This window comes from Apium graveolens, chromosome 6, assembly GCF_009905375.1.
Source record: "Apium graveolens cultivar Ventura chromosome 6, ASM990537v1, whole genome shotgun sequence".
Lineage (NCBI taxonomy): Eukaryota > Viridiplantae > Streptophyta > Magnoliopsida > Apiales > Apiaceae > Apium > Apium graveolens.
The window spans coordinates 62,150,202-62,158,368 of NC_133652.1; the positions used below are offsets into that span (position 1 = coordinate 62,150,202).

At 34.8% G+C, this 8,167-nt stretch overlaps 1 non-coding gene across 1 annotated transcript; it reads right to left on the minus strand.

The window, feature by feature from the left end:
• Positions 1-7,519: 7,519 nt before the first annotated feature.
• LOC141670102 (small nucleolar RNA R71) lies at positions 7,520-7,624 on the minus strand. The gene has a single exon (XR_012554349.1). It is a non-coding gene; the product is annotated as a small nucleolar RNA R71 (small nucleolar RNA).
• Between the last annotated feature and the right edge of the window lie 543 nt (positions 7,625-8,167).

The following is an 8,167-nucleotide window of genomic DNA, read 5'->3' on the forward strand; positions in this document are numbered from 1 at the left end:
TCTGCCTCTTCCTAGGTAACTTCTGGAGCCCATCTGAGATTGTTTTGGACCGTTTATAACCTGAAGCTCTGATACAACTTGTTGGGCTTGCTGAGCAGGCCTAACTCCACATTAGTATGATATTGTCCGCTTTGGGCCGAGCCCTCACAGTTTTGGTTTTGGGCACCTCCCAAAAGGCCTTATTCTAATGGAGTTATCTTGGCTGCTTATATTCTAGCAAACTGCCCCTCCCACAAACGATGTGGGACAACTCCTAACAGTCGGGACTCGAGTGGATCGGAGGATGAAACGACGTCGTTTGATTGGAGGAGAGGGTTAGTGGGACGGTCAGAGGTGAGGCGGTTGTGGAGGAGAGAGACTGAGAGGAAGAGGAGATTCACGAGCTCAAACTATAATTAAGATATACTTTATGAATTAGATATGTATAATTTAGTAAAACTATATATCTAATTAAAAATTATAGTATTTTAATTGCATAAAACTAAAAATATTAAATTTTTAGTTGATTTCATGGTTGTTTTGTGGTATTAGTATTGGCCCCGCAGGGGCACTCATTTTTCGCCATTTGCAACCACGTGAACATCTTATTTTGCAACTAAATATAATTTATAACAGATTTTTTCAAATTTGTGGTTGCATATATAGTTACTAGCAGTTGCAAATATGATTGCAAATGCAACCTCCATATTTTTGCAAATATTTTTTGAAAGAGAGTATTTTTACAATTTGTTTTAAAAAATGATAGTATTTTTACAAAAAATTATTTTTAACTTAGGTATTTATCAAAAAAGCCCAAAAAGTACTCTTTTAGACGTGCCTCGTATTATTATCGCAATTTGTATAACAGTTTTCTTCGTTAATGACATGTAATTTACTTTTATATTAACCGACTCTACATTTCACAAACTAGGATTAGGGGTGCGTATAAAAGTTCGAAAATCGGATTATCCGATTTCTATTCCGACGTCCGATTTAAAAAATTCGTAATTAGGATATTTGATCCGAATAATTCGATTGGATATCCGATCCGCTTTTTATACCGGTCCGTGATCATAAATTTTCATAAAATCGAATATCCGGATCTGAACCGGTTTTTATTTTTCTTAATAAAAAATATATTTTATCTATAAATACATGATACATTATATTTCCGTTAAGATTTTTGTAGAAAAATATTTAGTGACAACATGACTCTTTCTCTCTAAGACTTCCAGAATTTCAAGTCAGTATCTAATTGACTCATCATTCCTTCATTAATATCATCAACAAAATTGATATGCGTGTGTAATATCAATATCAACAAGTTTATATTGACCATGCTTGCAGACTTGACATAAATGATAGTACGAAACAATAATTTAGCCCGCAAGGGTTGGCTCTGTTGGTTAAAGAAATGATAATTATCCTCTTGGTCATAGGTTCGAATCTCACGGGAGGAGAATTTTTGATTATGCCTCCTGAACCAGAGTCTGTCGCTTAAGTGCGGTATATCTTGGTTCACGTGGTTTGCATGCTATTATGTGAGCCCGTGGGGTTTACCCAGTGCGCACCCGAAGGGTAGCGGCTGCGGGTTCCTTACGATAAAAAAAAAATTATGTTTGACGAGTATTCTAAAAATTGGATAACAACAAATTTAATATTAGTGTAATAGGAAATATATTTATCTTGATCATGTTTGCAAATTTAGAATTGATATTTATAATAAATTAATTTATGTGTCACCATTTTTCCCAACTAATAATATAATGATAAAAGTATAGTTTCATGCATCATTAGTTTCACAACTCGAATATGTATAACTTATCCGGTAAATTATAATTTTCTTAAAACATGGAAGTTTAAAATGGATCCGGATAATCTGATTTCCGGTCCGGTTTAATCGGATATCTGAATATCTGGATATTCGGTTAAATCGGATTCAGATACGAAATGTAATTTTAGTGATCCGAAAAACCAAATATCCTGTTTGAATTTTAAAAATGGAACGGATATCCGGTTTTGCTCACCCCTAACTAAGATTTCACATATTCCAAAGTCAAGATTTTAAAGGAGTTTGTCAAAAATATTCATATTTTTAATCTATTTTTGCAAAAAAGGGTAAAAATTACATATATTATTGTAGTAGAAGTTGAAAGCCGTTGAATATGAGACTGCATTTCATTTCAGGTAATACATAAGGAGACAATCTTCGTTATGTGTTCAACAATGATGGCCTTCTCAACAATGAGGCTATGAAAATTCTGGGTATATGGGTGGTTATTATCGTGTTTCTTTCTCCGATTTTGGATTTTGAAACATAGGTGTTCACATGCAAAGTCTGTATTGCCATTGCAGGTTCCTACAGTTCCCAATCGGCTTATATTTCATTATCATCAACGTCAGTTCTATCTTTAAAATGTGCATCCGTTTTTAATAAACCCTCCATCTTGTAAGCAATTAAGATGGTAGAATTGCACGAGCTAAATTGGGACAATAATATTGTATCTAATTACTCGTCTAAAATTGATGTGCCTTGTTCGGAGATCTTCTTTCTTAATGTTGTTCTTATTCTTATGTTAATGCTTGCTCTGATGTTGTTAGTAGTCATATTAATGTGCTTGATTTGTAGTTTAGTTTGTCGTTTGTTTATTTTCCTAAATTATTTCCGTGGACCGTGGGATCCTCTTTCTATTTAATATAATTTTCAATTAGCAAAAAAAATAATTAAAGTAAGGGAAGATGGTAACTGTAATATGAAATCTGGAAACTCGTGCAAAACACATCGCTAATTACTAAACTACCAAATGACTTTGCATGACACATGGAAATATTTAATAATGTCCCCAAATTTTTACCAAATGACTTTGCATGACACACGACAACATCTAATTTGTGGGCGCATATGTATACACGCGGGGTCCATGTCACTATTATTAAACTTACCAATTATTCAAGTGACACATCAGCATTTGGGTAATTTTTGAGGTAAAAAAATGGGGTATCTAGCATTACTCCTCGAATAATTCAGCAATTGCTTGTAGAAATTGCCTATCAATTAACTCTGAAATGCACCTTAATCGTCTTGCTTTTGTTTGTTTGTAAGGTATGTTCAATAGGTGTATCGAGTTACGCTTGATTAATTTGTCAGACCCGGGTGGCGACTTGATAGGCGAAATTCGTTTAAGATTTTTTTTTAAAATATGATCCATCTTTACATACATTTAATTAAGTTGCAAATCTATTTGTCTTTTTTAAGGGAAAAAGGTGATTTTATTAAAAAAAGATGTAGGATGATTTTCGGAACATATCAAGAATGTGACGAGTACGAGAAGAGCAAATGTATGATCACGCAAAGAACTGCATGGTCACGCTGTTGAGGACATATGATGACATTCCCACGCCGCTGAATTACATGAACATGTCAGACCTGAAAAATACAACAGGATTGAAAAATATAACAGTAGCTTTTGAGGAACAAGAAGGCAGATATTATATGCTCATGCTTCATGATGCATGATCACGCTGCTTTTAATTATTATGTTTTTTAATTATCATTTATTTTTATTTATTTTAGGATTTTATATCCCTGTATAAACAATCGTATGATATAACGTATTAATTATCCTTTATTGAATTAAAAAACCTTTAAGAGTTTTCTCTTATATTTTCTGGTAAATTCAAGGTATTAAAGAATTTCTTGTATAAGAGTAATTGTGGGAATTAACGCTTGTTTATCCTACACTTTCCTGCTTCGTTAGTTAGTATCAGAGCAGGCTTGATCCTTTCTTTTCATTATCTGATTTATTACGGGAGAATCAATTACCAAAACATAACTTGCAGAGGTTATGTCGGCTTTTACACCGACTCTCAAGGCTTTGACAAACGGGACGACTACATTGACGGATAAATTGAATAACAACAAGAAGCAACGTATAGGTGAAAGGGAGGATATGAATCTAGTCCCTCGAGATGAAAAATATAATGTTGGTGAGAATTATGGCTTGACGTTGAATATGGGTAATCGGCTCAATGATATTGTAAATGCTGTTATACCATTATTTTTATGGGTTTCTTGGATTTGATGAGTTTCTTAATTGGTATATTGATGTTGATAAATTCTATGATGTTATGGGTGTTCCTGAGAGTAAGCAGGTGAAAATGGTGGCTATCAGGTTAAAAAGTGTTGTTTCTATATGGTGGGATAAACTTGTTATAACGAGGGAGAAATAAATGAAGAAACATGTTAGAATATGGCGGAAGATGAAATAATTAATAATGGGAAGGTTTTACCAGAGGGCCATGAGTATAACATGCATATTGATTGCAAACAAGAAGATACAACGGCTCAATATTATATACCTGATCATATTGACAATGTGTTCGATAAAAATCTTCATCCAAAACCGTGCTTCTTGTTGAAAGTGGGAAAAAGAAGTGTCTCAAATTGTTAATACAAAAAATTTGGAAGGTATGGAGATAATTGGAGAAGGGTGTAGGATAATGGATTCTGCAAATTATCCGTCTACTGATTCTTTAAGAGTGGATGAAGTCAACAAAGCAAGCAATGATGAGGATGTACAAGAGCACAACAAAGAAAATATTAAGGATATTTATAAAGATGAGAACAATAACGATGAGGAACATCTTGCTGAAAGCCTACTAAACCTGTCATTGGTTACTCATAAACCGGTGGATGATTCACACCATCAGAGCTTTAATCAATTATTATGTATGATGAATCCTCAAAATTCTAAGATTGTGGTAGATTTCAAATATCCAGAGAACTTTAATTTGAGGGAGGTGGTTAATGAAATTAAATTACCTCTACAAATTATGTCGTAACAGATAATATTATTTGGAATAACACAATGGTTGTTGATGTCATAAGTAAAAAAATTATGATTGACATTACTAGTTTAAAGTACAAAGATAATACATCTTTTGATAATTTTGATGTGGAATCGTGTGAGTTAGTATTGGGTCGACCGTATTAGTTTGATGTGAACTCATGTCACAAAAGTAGGGAGAAAGCAATTGACAACAATGAAGGGTATGTTTTGTATCCATTGGAGGATAAGATTGCCTGAAATCCCTCTTTTAAATATGTGATGGTTGTTTCTGCAAGTAATGGGTTTAACAAAGTTGAAGTTTGTTCACGCTCTAAGTCGGCAGTGGTTAACAAAATGTTGTGAGATTAATTCAAGTGTTATTTTCGTAATATATGTTAATCTTGGAGAAGAGTTCAGCTACAAAGTTCCAATAAGGTCATTTCCTTTAGAAGTACCATCATGACGAGATTAACAACAAGTCGACATAATTTTTATTCTAGATGAAAAATCGAGGTTGCGGTCTTTTGAAGTGGAGGAGTCTGACGTAGGATGATTTTTGGAATATATCAAGGGTGTGATAAATACAAGAAGATTAAATGTATGATCATGTTGTGGACTGCATGGTCACGCTGTTTAGGATATATGATGGCATGCTCATGCCGCTGGATTGCATGAACATGCCAGAACTGAAAAATACAATAAATGCTTTTTGTTAAGTGGCATTTATGTCCACTTAGAATGCTCTATAAAGGCTTGAATTAGTATATTATACTCGAGTTATTTGTGTATTTGATGCGTTTTTGTAATGTTTTTGCATTTCAGGCATAGTTGGAGGAATCACGAGATTTAACATTATTTTGGTGCTAAATTGGTATCAGGAAGGTGTCTTGAATAAAAGCTCGTGGATCGCCATCTCAAACCAGCCAGAAAAACAGAAATCAGAACTTTTTCCAGAAGATCAGCGCGCCCGCGCTGTAGTAGCGCGCGGCCGCGCCGGGTGAACAAAATGTCAGTGCGCTCGCGCTGGTGAAGCACACGGCCGCGCCAGGTCGGGTTTCAAGAATCCTGTTTTGAATAGAAGATTGATTTCTGGACTTCTCTGCTGATCAGAGCTGCTATATAATGATAACTTAAGATCGTTTTTCAGAACAAGACGTACCAGAGCTTAAGGAGAAGACGTAAGAAAACCGTATAGCACAATTCAACCAAGGCGAAGAGGATCTAGTTTATTCTTGTGATTTTTTGTTTTAAGTTGTAATCTTGGATGCTAGTTTTCTTATTTGTTAAACCTAGTACTCTTGTTTAACGTACTTGGTTTATTATCGTATTTATAAAGACTTAGTTTATTATACCATGCTTTCATCGGAACCCACGGTGATGATGAGTTCGGTTATGGGCTAATCATTATCGTGGGGTTCTAAGGGATTTCAATAGTTAATATATTTTGATACCTTAGTGTGTCGTGATTGTATGAATATAGGGGCTTAGAACTTTCCATGCTAGCATAAGTTCATGTAATTGATATGCATGATTCGTAGGTAATTTTAACCATCTTACTTGCCCTATGTAATCATGATAGATAACTTTTACATTAAACCGTTATGTTGTCAAATTCTATAGACATATAGGGTCTCAATATAATTAGTGTCTATTCAACTTCTATCTCTTTTATGGATGTCTGGTAGTAGGGTATTCGTACAGCGAAAGTTGGCATTTACTAGTTTCGTGTTATCTGATTATTGTCATCACCATTGCATGCTAAGGTTAAAAACGAAAAGGCTATTGAATGAAGTAGTAATGAAGTTAGAATCCCATGTTTGTGTCATATAAGTAATCAATCCTTTGAATCTCGTAGTTAATGTTAGTTAGTATAATTTCTTAGTTAATTGTAGTTATAAATAATCTCAATTTGTGATCATCTTAGCATTGAATAATAACCATACCATTGTTTCATAAGTACATTGATTAAAATTAACCTAAACCAGTCTCTGTGGGAATGAACTAGAAATAATTCTATATTACTTGCGATCACGTATACTTGCAAGAATATTAGCGCGTGTTTTCATCCTATCAAGTTTTTGGCGCCGCTGCCGGGGACTCGGTGTTAATTTTTAGTTTATGTGCTTGACATCAGTGTTCGTTTAAGTTCATTGACTCAGATATTTTACTTACTTGTTTGTTTGTTTGTTACTTTTTCAGGTACTCTAGAGAGCATGTATGCTAACGCGTTCTCAACTTCGAAAGAGAACACTGGAAAAAGCAGAGGAAGAAGTAGTTGAAGAAATCTTTGTTGAGGAAAAAGTTGAAGAAGAAGCTCTTGTTGCAATGGGTGAACCAGAGGCAAATATAAAGGCTTTGATGGACTATTCTCAGCCGAAGATCAATGATATTCAGTCTAGCATTGTCAGACCAGCCATCGCGGCTAACATTTTTTAAATCAAAGCTAGCATAATTCAGATGATACAGAATTCAGTTCAGTTTGGGGTTCTCCAAAGGAAGATCCTAACATGCATATTAGAGATTTCATCGAGATCTGCGACACTTTCAAATTTAACACTTTTACTGAAGATGCTATTAAGCTAAGGCTTTTCCCGTTTTCTCTGAGGGATAAAGCTAAGATCTGGTTACATTCTCTACCACCAGGCTCTATTACCAAATGGGAGGAACTTACTCAAAAGTTCCTTACTAAGTTCTATGATGAAGACAATTTCAATCAGGAATGCTCTTACTCAATTTACGCAGCAGTATGGAGAGACTTTGTGTGAGGCTTGGGAGCGATATAAGGAGATGCTTAGAAAGTGTCCTCACCATGGGATGCCTGACTGAATGATCATTAACTGTTTCTATAATGGGTTGGGTGCAACTTTTAGACTCATGCTTGATGCAGCATCAGGTGGATCCTTATGGGCTAATAGCTATGATGAAGCTTATGAATTAATTGAACTGATGGCTGCTAATAATTACCATAATCCTTCTCAGAGACTAACTCAAGGCAAGGTAGCAGGAATTGTGGAGGTAGATGCAGCTACCGTAACACCCCCAAATCCGGGGTCGGGGATCCGGGTTGTCACGAGTTCCATTTCCCTTAATAACACCCAATCTTAATACACAATCAACTACTCTGTACTGTGACCCCACAATAAACACATACACCACAAGTTATAGTCTCAGAGATGAATATCCAAAAATAATCACAAGTCATTTTATTCCACAATTATATGTCAATACACCTTAAAAAGGTTTCTGAATAAATTTACATTTCTTTACCATTATTACAATTCATAATTATACATAAGTCTGGTACATCATAAGTTGAAAGCCTAGCCTATTGGTAGTTCCTACCTCAGCTACAACGACAT